Below are 11,691 nucleotides of genomic sequence, written 5' to 3'. Positions count from 1 at the left end.
GATCCCATGGGTGCTCCTTCTATTTGTTTGTATTTTTGTCCGTTGTAGGTGAAGTATGTATTGGATAGGCAGTGGTTGGTCAGATCTAGGATGTGCTTGGGGGGGTTGTATTTGTTTTGGATGGCTGTCAAGGCTTCTTTTATTGGCACTTGGGTGAAGAGGGATATGACATCGAAGCTCACTAGTAGGTCACTGGGTTGTAAGTTTTGTTTCTTTATGATCTCAATGAACTGGAATGAGTTTCTTACGTGTGAGTTGATGGATTCTGCATAGGGCTATAGTTGTTTGGCGAGAAATTTGGCTAGGTTTTGTAGAGGTGAGCCTATGGAGCTGACTATTGGTCTAAGTGTATCCTTTGTGTATCCTTTGTGTATCTTGGGGAGACCATAAAGCTTCAACTAATGGAGTTGAAACCAGCCTGACCAAAACCAACCCTGATGATGCTAATAGAATCAGACTCGAACCGTCCTGCAACAGAGATATCAGCGGCAATCTTAGAGCTTCAAGATCACACACTGTACCGCTGAGACTTCAGCTCCACCCCTCTCTGACCATCCACAACTTCTGATGGCAAGCAGTTCCATTGGTTGATTCTCCTCACTATTAGGAACTTCTCTTTAGTTCTAGGTTGTTCTCTCCTTGGTTAGTTTTCAACCATTTCTTGTCTTTTGGTGCTTTGAAAATAGTTTGACCCCCTCATCTTTGCATAAGCCCTTCAAATATTGGAACAGTGCTATCAAGCCACCCCTAGTTTTTCTTTGTATTAGACTAGACACACCCAATTCCTGTAACCATTCACCATATGTTTTAGTCTCCAGCACCCTAGTCATTCTTGTTACTCCTCTGCACTCTTAACAGAGTCTCAGCATATTTTTATATCATGTTGATCAGAACTCTATGCAGCATTCCACTTAAAATATGCACACAGTTATTTGTATCCACATGGAACCCAGAGAAACTCCCTCTGATAATTACCCCTAGTAGTTTCATATAGATCATCAGAGATAGCACTAAAAGAATCCACTAAATCTACTGTCTCAAACCTGACAATCTAATACTTGCATCACCATGAGTATCCCACACTCTTAAGTCCAACCTCCCTAAGTCCAGGAGAAGCAACTAGGTTTAAGAAATAAATGATAAGGAGCTTAGTAGGACCTCTTCCAATGTACAAAGTTTATTAAAGGAATCTGTTTCATGAAGTGCATCTTACTTTAACAGATACATGTAGTGGCTAGACTGATTTATTTTTATTTAGTCATTTAAATAATGTTTATGGTTGCTCATCTAAACAATAGAGTACAATAATAGCAAGATGTAATGTAGGAATTTTAGTGCTGTGAAGTTCAACTTAAATTCTTCATTACAGAATCAGACTACAATGGAACCATATGGGGGAAAAGACAGAGGGGGGTACATTAGTATCAAAGGATAAAATGGGCCTAGAAAACATGGAGACCTCAATGTGTGAAACTATTTGGGCAAGCAATGACGATATTGTGTTAACCACAATGGCATATTGAGACATTCTTAGAACATATATTCTAAGATAGAAAACTTCCAAGAATATATACATATTCAATATATACATGACAAAAATTCAACAACATACAAGTATAAATGATTAAAAATGGAAAGTTAAAACAAAATATACTAAAATAAGAAATAAACAATTCTGTTTGCATTATTTGTAATTCCTCTTAATGAGTTGCTCCCAGGTGTTTAATTCTGGATTAATAATTACTACATAACATATACATTATACAGCCTGTTAAACCATCGCTGGAAGCCAAAATGGAGAAAACCTCCACAGACACCATATATTTGCTTTTGGTGCTCAGGTAAAAGGAAACTCACAAAGCAAAACAGTCCTATACAGAGCAGTATTATCAGAAAAGTTTGAATTTCAAATAACTTGAAAGAGTGGCTTAATGTAGAATTGAAATATAAGTTTGTTTCACATTGCTAAACTTGGAAACTAAAATGAACAACACTAGCTGTTTGCATTAAGCAGCTAATTAATCTTGCGTTAATTGTGGATTTCCAGAAATGTTACTAACATTTATTTAAATAAAATCATAACATGTGAAAATACTATTCTACAAATTACTTCATACTCTAACTATATAGTAAAACAGAGATCAGTTGATAAACCTAATACATTTAATGTTTAATATTTAGTATTAAGTTTAATATGAATATTTAATATTTCACTAAGAAAAGTGAGCAGAAATTTCCTATTCTACTGAATAAGAACTAATTATTTTAAAGGAGAAGAACAGAAATGAAAGAAAACAAATGAAACATTTATTTCATTTATTAAGAGTTTCGTTTAATAAGTTGTTCCCTGTTGTTTAGCTCTGGCTTAAAAATAATTATGTAACATTTGGGGAAATATATGCAGCCCAGCAATCCAGCACTGGAAGCCAAAATAGAGAAAACCTCCACAGCCACCATGTATTTGCCTTTGGTGCTCAGGTAGGATGGAACAAAAGAGAGCCACACACTGCAGAAGATCAGCATGCTAAATGTGAGACATTTGGCTTCATTGAAACTACTGGGAAGCTTCCTGGAGAAAAAAGCTACTGTGAAACTGGCAGCTGCCAGAGAGCCCATGTAGCCAAGAACACAGTAGAACATGGTAGCTGAACCTTCATTGCACTGCATTATCATTTCCTCAATTTCTGAATGGTTATCAACATCAGTGAAAGGGGGATATGTGAAGAGCCACACCATACAGATGCCTGCTTGAATCAGAGAACAAGTAAGAACAATGCAGGTGGTCAGACCTCTGCCAACCCATTTCCTCATTCTGGATCCTGGCTTGGTGGCCATGAAAGCCAGAATCACAGTGATGGTTTTGCCAACACAGAAGACACAGCCACTGAGAAGATGATGCCAAAGCTAATTTGTCGGAAGAGACATATTATATGACTTGGTGCAACAAGGAACTGCAGTGAGCAAAGGAAGCAGAGGAAGAGGGAGATGAGCAAAATGTAGGTGAGGTTTCGGTTATTAGCCTTGACAATGGGAGTATGGTGATACTTCAAAAACGTTGACAACACCAATATTGTGCAAAAAGAAAAAAAGAGAGCCAGAATAACTAGACTTCTTCCCATTGGTTCCGCATAGGATAAGAAAGACATTCTCTTTGGAAGACATGAATCTTGGTCTTTGCTTGGATATTGGTCTGCTGGACATTCAGAACAGTCATCCATATCTGTAAGAGTTTTTTAAAAAATCTTTTTATTCCTGTATTATAATTTCATTATTCCTTCTATTGTATATGATTTTCCCCTGTCTTTCTTCTTCATCCATGGCTTCATTCATGGCACCAATATTTTCAGCTTGTCTTTGTACTCTATTGTTGCTATATTTCAATATTTTGTATAATGGTTATTAAATGAAAATCAAGAAAGTAGTAATGGGGAGGGAATCTAAATTCAATTTTAATTATTTGGGATAAAATTTAATTAATAGTACAGTTTTAATCCCCAAACTCTTTTAATATGACTTCATGATTAGGTGACCAAAGATCAGTATCTACTGTATTTTTCCTATATGGTTTCTATTCAAATATTAATAAAAAATTTAATAGAAACAATGTAGGTAAAGTTCTAAACTGTGCCTTCCATGCGTGTAGAAGAATTTTATTAGACAGACTGAGCAAATACTTAATATTAATCCCCAAGTCTACATGGAAATGAAAATATTATTGATGTTGGGAAGATAAGATTCCAAAATGGCTGATCAATTGGAGATAATATATCTGTATTACACCATTTCAGGCAGACATATGTGAAAAAAAAATCTTGACTTTTCTAGATTTTATTTTTGCTTTTGAATCATAATTTTTGGAGGAAACATCTCTAATAATCATCAGTTGAGAGGCACAAATGAACCTTATCATTGGCAATTCTACACAGGGCTCTCATTGAAAAGCATCTAGAAACTCCAATTGGTTCAAAATGCAACAACCTACATGGTTTTGGGCAGGCCCAGTTGTACATATGTGTCTCCTCTCCTGCAGGAGCTTCATTGGCTGTCAATTTGCTTCTGGGTACAATTTAAGGTACTTGTTACTACTTTTGAAGCCTTTCATGGCTTGGGATCAGGTTATCTAAAGCACTGTCTCTCCCTGATTACATCCATCCAATCAAGCACAGCAGGGAGGCAGAAAATATTGTATCTCTTCTCTCCTAAAGAGGTAATCTAGTGGTATCCAGAAGAAGGACCTTCTCCATGGTGACTCACTGACTTTGGAACATCATTCCCTAGGTGTCACTTCGAAACTCTTTCACAAGGTCCTGAAGATCTGGTTTTGCCAATAGACTTGGGGAATCCAGAGTGGGATGGAGTTTATCAAGTAGTTTGGTTGATTACTGCCACCAAGGAGGTGATAGAGTTGTTGTTTTTATTATTGTATATCAGGTTTTTATTTTTTGGTAAACCATCCAAAATCACTGAGTGTGTGGCCATATAAATTTTCCAAATAAAATAAATAGGTTTTTTGTGGGTTTTTTTTGCTGAAGGAAACATGAGATATTGGCATGTCATTAAACTACAGAAAGTTTCTCAAGTTTTGTAAAAGGTAATTGATGTACTCTGTTTTATCAGTTGACATAGTGCAAAAGGTGAGATGCCCAATTCAGGTAATACAATCCAAGGAAATTAAACTTCCCTTAATAACTCTTTCTCTATTCTTTTTTAAGAGAAAGTTGATGGGGACATTCTGCTAATAATTACAGGTAGTACTTGACTTACAACCATTTTTAGCGACCACTCAAAGTTACAGCAGCCCTGAAAAAGTGACATGTGGACATTTTTTATGCATAATTCAGATGCTTCGCAACTGCTTCATATTTATGACTCTTCCAATTTTTCAGGGTCATATGAACATCTTTTGCAACTGTCTAACAAAGTCAATTTGCAAGCCAGATTCACTTACTAACTGAACAATGCAGTATTCACCTAATAACTGTGGCAAGAAAGATCATAATATAGGGTAAAACTCACTTAACAACTATCCAATAACTACCCATAAAAGAATATAACCCAATTTCCATACTTATGTATTGATGGATCTGCTTGGTATATCCTGCATAATTAAAAGATCTTATTTCATAATGTCTCTTACCAATCAGGCTTGACATTTTCTCTTTAGGACATGGAAGACAATCATAGCAGCAAAATTGTTTTCCTTCCTGCTTTCTCCTGAAATTACCAGGGAGGCAGCTCTTAGTACATAGAGAAATAGGTAATGTCTGGCCCAGAAATAGGGGGAAATGTATGTATTAGCATTCTCACAAGTTATTAGCAAACAGAAAAAAATGTATGTATAAAAAAATCATATGACTTTTAATTCTACAATTAAGAGGTAGTCAGTTTACCAAGCAACTGATATATCTGAACTCATAAGCATTTGCAGGCAACTTTTAAATAAGTTCCAAACTCTCTGTTATGTGGAGCCCTTGGTGCTCTTGGAGCTTGGTTGTATTCTTACAGATGTTTATGTATTCAGTTAGGTAATATCTCACAATTCAAAACATATACTACAATTATATTTTAAAACCATTTTAAAACAATGAAAATAGTAAAAAAAAAAACACCATTAAATCAGAAAAAAACCTGTCTAATATGAAATATGTTGAGGTAATTCCCCATTAGGAGAATGAGCACATACAGGGAGACATATTTGAGAGGAGTGTTTGAATAATACACACAGAGCACACAAATAAAGTGTACAGTAAATGTAAGTTTTTACTTCTAGAAAGGTTTAAGCAAAGTCCAAAATAAGCAATCCAAAGTCATTCATAGGTAAAATCAGTCAGTTTTCATCCAGGGATAATCCAAATATCAAATTCCAGTGTCAAAAACAGTTCAGTATCAGACTTACATTAAATCCAGTAATATCATGGAGTAATGGCAATATTTTCCAACAGAAGGAAACAGAGATAGAGTCACACTCTCTTCTGAGATTAAGACTAAACAACCCAGGTTTCTGGCTCCATCTTATAGCTGTTTGAGAAACCACACCCAATTCCATGCTCTTGCATTCCCTTAAAGATATAGTACTAAAATGTTTATCCTGGTTTATATATTCGAAAGAAGGATGTTCCACAGAACAGTGCCACTGCAAAAAAAGTTAACCCTCTAACCCCTGCCAGCCGACATTCCTTGGCTGATGGAACTTAGAGCATGCCCATCCTATTTTATTTGGTTGGACAGTAGAAAAGACTATACAAAAATGGCACTCATTCAGATACCTGGTCCAAACCTATGTAGGGCTTTATAGATAACCATCAGAACTTTGAATTGTACCTGAGAACACACTGTCAACCAGCGTAGCTGACTCTGAAGAGTAAGAAGTAGTGTTATGTGTGCCATATATCTGGCACCAATTATTACCCCAACAGCTGCATTCTGCACCAGTTGAAGTTTCCAAATGGTCTTCAAGGGCAGCTCCCTGTAAAATGTGTTATTGTAGTCCAAGCAAGAGGTTACAAGGGCATGAGCTAATGTGATCAGGCCACCAAGTCCAGATATGGAAGCAACTGGAGTACCACCTAAAGGTGTGCAAAGGCCTTCCTGGTGACTGCTGCCTGCTGTTCCCTTGGTGACATTGCTTACATTTTTTCCAGATTCATGCAACAGCAAAAACACAGAAAGAGTAAGTTTATCTTTTATTTATACAGGTGGTCCTTGATTTATAATCACGATTGGACTCTAACTTCTCTTGCTAAGCAAGATGGTTGTTAACTGCATTATGCTCAATTTTACTAGTTTTTTCCCATGGTTTTTAAGCAAATCACTGCAGTTGTTAAGTGAATTAGATAATCATTAAGTGTATCCAGCATTGAGTACTTGTCAGAACTTGTCTGGGAAGGTCACAAATGGTGTTCATATGACCTTGAGATGCTGCAACCATCATAATTTCAAGCATCCACATTTCGATGATATGATTGTGGGGAATGTTTCAATGGTCATAAGTGTGATGGCCGTAATAATTTTTTCAGTGCCCCTGTAACTTTGAATAGTCGCTAAATGGATAGTTGTAAATGGAGGACCACCTGTATATTAAATAATATCCAGATGTAATTATCTGCATTCAGAACCTACTTGGTTGAAAGTTCTGTGCCAGGTGATGGCTTCATCATGAATGATGAGCTTTTTTCCCTCGAAGTCCGGGATTCAGTTTCCCAACTTTCACTCGATGGAAGGACTGGTTGGGGAATGTGACCCAGTTTATAACATCAAATCCAACTATCAGTTCCATCTTCTCATCAAACAAAATCTCATCTCCAACATTGTTATTAAATGAAATTCTTTTTAGAAACCGGTGGAGCTGAATATCAAATAATACACAAAAATTGGTCAGAATGTCATTAAGAATAAAATTTCCTAATATATAAAAGAATCTCATCAAGAAATTTAAAATATTCTGATAGGGTTATATTTTTCCCTGAATAGATTGCAATTTTGTTAAAGATTCAATTTTCATTTTTAAAAAATGGTCCCAAGATAGTCTACAGTTCCCTATCAATTTTTATTTAATGCAGATAAAATGAAACGTTTCCTGTATTCCAATGAAAATCTTGGCTTGAAAAGGCTTTCTGTCTTCTAAGAAGCTGAAGGAAACTTGATGGAAATCAAGAATAGTGGTTAATCTTCAAGAGTGGTACTTCCTTTTAGAAAATTCTAACCTTCCAGATTATGAATGAACTATCATCATGGAATTCTGAGTTTTTCTTAGATAGTGGGAATGGCTTAAGGTTTTAGCTTTGGCATTACTATTTGGGTGGGGGGCAGACCTTTGAATGCATCAACTTTTAGAATGTGTTGGAGATCTTTTAAAAATCAAATGTCACATAATAATCCACACATATTACGGAAAATAGTCCTTTGAAATTTATTTTCAATATATTCTTTCTCCTAATGTCCATTATTTTTACTAATATTTTTGTGTTGATTCTATAATTTTTACATATTCTCCTTTTTCTCATAGGTATATTCACTATATTTCATTGAACTACTACAACAATTTTTTGGACAATTTTTTGGTTTAAAGATAGGAAAAACTTCTATTTCTGGCTCCTGAAATGTGCAGAAATTCTTAGTAAATTTGTATGTCTATGAAATTGTATTGAAAGTAAGTAGTTTAATAAATCTAATACCAATTTATTGACTAAATGAATCAATCTGTATGTATATATAATGAAACAGAACAGATTAAATGATGACTGTTCAAGTCCATACCTGACATGGATGTTGAATCTGAAAATTTAGTTTTTTTCTGTACAGGCTTTTTTCCTGTTTTTGTTCAATCTTCAGGGCATGTAGAGCATGAGCTACAACATATATTGCATTGTAGATATTGTAACTGTGCCCTGTCATGCTCATTTCAAAAAAAGCACCCGGAACATCCTCCAATTTCTCCCTCAGAGTACAAATGCCACTATCTTTGTCATTTACCAAGGGCCTGGGAAAAGAACAGTCAAATACATGTTCCCAGACATCTGTGATAAAACCATCTTCTTTTGATGAGAAATGGTCTCTTGCCTGAATAAAGTGCTGAAATCCTGGAATTTCATTGGAATGAACTGAAAAGGACAGGGAACCATGGATAATCTGAATATCCCAGCTCTTTTGGTAAAACACTGATGCAAGATCCATCTGGGAGGCCATAATCCACACCTTACCTTTAGGCTCTAAGGACACTAGTTCCATTTTAGGAAGCTGTAGTAGTAACCTCAGATGCAGAAGTGTTCTTTCATAGACAATAACTGCTTTGGCTTTGCTGTTCATTGAAAGATAATATGTTTCCGCTAACCATTCTACATCATCAGAAAAGCTGCTGATATAAATTGGCCTTATTTTTTTTAGGAAGGCAATACAAATGCCATGAAGAGGAAACATTGAAAATGTCATTCTCACAAATCTTCCATCATCATCTTCTTTTACAAGAATACCAACCCAGGTCCATCCAAAGTGCAAAAGCAGATGACACAGACCTTTGTATTCAAAACTTTCATCAGGGACCAATTGATAGAAGGAAAAAGATTCATTTTGATCTGGCATCTCTGGATGTGACCCATATATAATCTACAAAAGTAAAAAACAAAAATGGAGAAATATGGAGAATGGAAAGAAATTAGTGTTTTTTTTCCATGGAAATAAATAACTGGTAGACTAAGACTTGCTAAAATTTAAATGTAATTTAAAAATGTAAAAGGTCACTATTGTATATAAAAATTAAATGTTCTTTTTGTATTATATACAAATAGGCATTTTGGCTGGTTTTTGTAATAAAAAAATACTAGGAAGGCTATATTTTAGGAAAAATCCTTTAATTTGAAAAAAATGAAAGAATATTATTTCATGTTATTGTTTAAGACTGAAGGTTGTCTCTGAGAAAAATATTAAATTATATCTTTGACAAATAAATGTGATTTATGAACTTTTTTATTGATCTTACATACTGTGAATAGTTCCACTTTTAAATAAATATCCTTAAATCACTGTATATCTTATGATTGGACCACTAGACTCTTTAATTTCAATTTTTAAAAATATTTTATAATGCTTCCAAGTTACAGAAATGTAAAAAGATCAAGTATGATTCCATGACTCATCAAACCTACTACCTGTGGAACTTTGTAAGTTTTCAAGATATCTCCCATCAAAAGAGAAGTTTCAGAATAAAGAGCTCCAATGACTGCGACCAAGTTCTTCTGGAAGCCACATTTATAATTCGGGATCAGTCTCTTCAATGGTGAAAAAAGTTTCATTGTGGCATGATAAGTCCATGTTCCATCATAGCTGTCAACAATTGTGAAACCCAAGGTGATGTTGGGCAAGATCTGACCATTTTCATTGATCTGTTTTACAGCAAACATTAAAGCTAAAATATGCTGATAAAACTTAGTCTGGACCCTGCAATTAAAAAGCATTATAAGAGATATTCTGGATCTAGCAAAAAGTATTGCAGCAAAAGCATGATCCATCAAACCATTCAGTTCTTGAATTCAATGCTTGATTTGCATTGCCCATGGAATATACTTTATCACAAAATCTCAATGTCACTCTTTAAGTCACAGTTTCTGGTTCATGCCATTTTGAGGTTCTACACTATTTGTTTGTTTTGTTTTCATAATTAAGTTAGCTGAAGAAAAAGACATGCATTTTGAAGTTCCATAGACTTTCTCAGGAGAAACATCTCAATGACTAATAGTATTATCTGCCTCTTCTTGAACTTTGAATATTGAGCTATCAATATTTTTAAGAACTATATTAATCTTACAGGGAATATATACCCTAGGTTATTAAAAACAGACTTTAATTTTTAACAAAAATATAAATATTTTACTGCCTAACATGGTTTCAAAATCACATTTTATCATTATAGTTGATAACTTAGTAAATGTACATACACTAAAAGGATGACGTATAATATCAATCAAAAACAGAATTTTAATATAATAAACATGTTTAGAACATTTTTTCAAGTTTCAGCACATCTTAAGTAAGGTTGTTTTGAATTCCTTTTCCATTATAAGAATTGCTGGCTATTTCCAATCATTTAATTAAATGAGAAAGACTTCAATTAGCAAACTCATGATTTAAACTATTTCTTTGTTAGGAATGATAAATCAGCTAATTTAAATTTAATCCAAATGTATTTATTTCACCCTGTAACTAAGTCTATTGCTTTGGGGATTATTATTCCAGAATACAATCTGGAATACCAAACCATTTTTCAGAATAATAAATCAGTTAATTTAATTTTTCCTAGAAGTCCAGTGAAAATGAAAAAGAATTTTAAAAACCCTCATCACCTCATTAATGGTTAATCTGAAAAAATTACTTATTTCACCCTGTAACTAATTTTATTGCTTTGGAGATTATTTTCCAGAATGCAATCTGGAATACTAAACATTATTATGTAGACATCTTACATGGGTTCTCTTATAAATGAACGGTGGGGATCTTCAAAAAAGGTAGCTGGATCTTGAGGCATTAAGACAAGAGAAGTAATAGCGCCCATGATGAAGTCACCGGATTGGAAATAATTGTGAAGAATAGGGAGAGGATCATTAACCTTGCAATTTTTCATATCAGACTTGTAAACCATATCAGTCAAAAATAGGATCACGATCACGATCATTATGCCAAACATATGTCCACAATATAATTTGTTGGATAAAGCTTTAGAATCTTCAAGGTTACATAAGAAGGAACCATGCAGTCACCCATCCCACACAACATCTAATTTCTACTGAAACACTTAGAACACGTCCAATTTTTCAGGAATTATTCTGATAGCATTTTGCTATAACTAGATTGTAGCTGGGAACAGTCAGAGATATTTTGTACTGTTCATAAACACTAACTTTTGTTTTTGCTCTTGCATAAATATTCAATATATTTATTTATGGCGTTAAGTGCAATTCAGAATTAATAATAATGATGCTAATTATATATGGAGAGAAAATGGCAATGATTACATTTTTATTTCTCTATAGTATTGTGAAAAAATGTTGTCTCGTGTGTAAATATTTATTATTCCAATCTGGCTAATAAATGTAATTTTCAAATGAACCAACTTCAAAAGAAATCAATTTATGAAATGGAAGAACTTTAGAGAAATAGGGAGCTTTCCCCTTCATTAGCACATATACTGAGTATTAAATC

The 11,691-nt window shown here is 34.3% G+C and overlaps 1 pseudogene; it reads right to left on the bottom strand.

The window, feature by feature from the left end:
- Positions 1 to 2,319: 2,319 nt before the first annotated feature.
- LOC148128656 (vomeronasal type-2 receptor 26-like) lies at positions 2,320 to 9,896 on the bottom strand (annotated as a pseudogene).
- Between the last annotated feature and the right edge of the window lie 1,795 nt (positions 9,897 to 11,691).

This window comes from Notechis scutatus, unplaced genomic scaffold (genome assembly GCF_049901735.1).
Source record: "Notechis scutatus isolate UNSWTSFEM ecotype Mainland unplaced genomic scaffold, rNotScu1.2 NSCUCTG33, whole genome shotgun sequence".
In the NCBI taxonomy this organism is placed as follows: Eukaryota; Metazoa; Chordata; class Lepidosauria; order Squamata; family Elapidae; genus Notechis; species Notechis scutatus.
The sequence above is the reverse complement of the archived record's forward strand: the minus strand, read 5'-3'. Positions and strand labels throughout refer to the sequence as shown.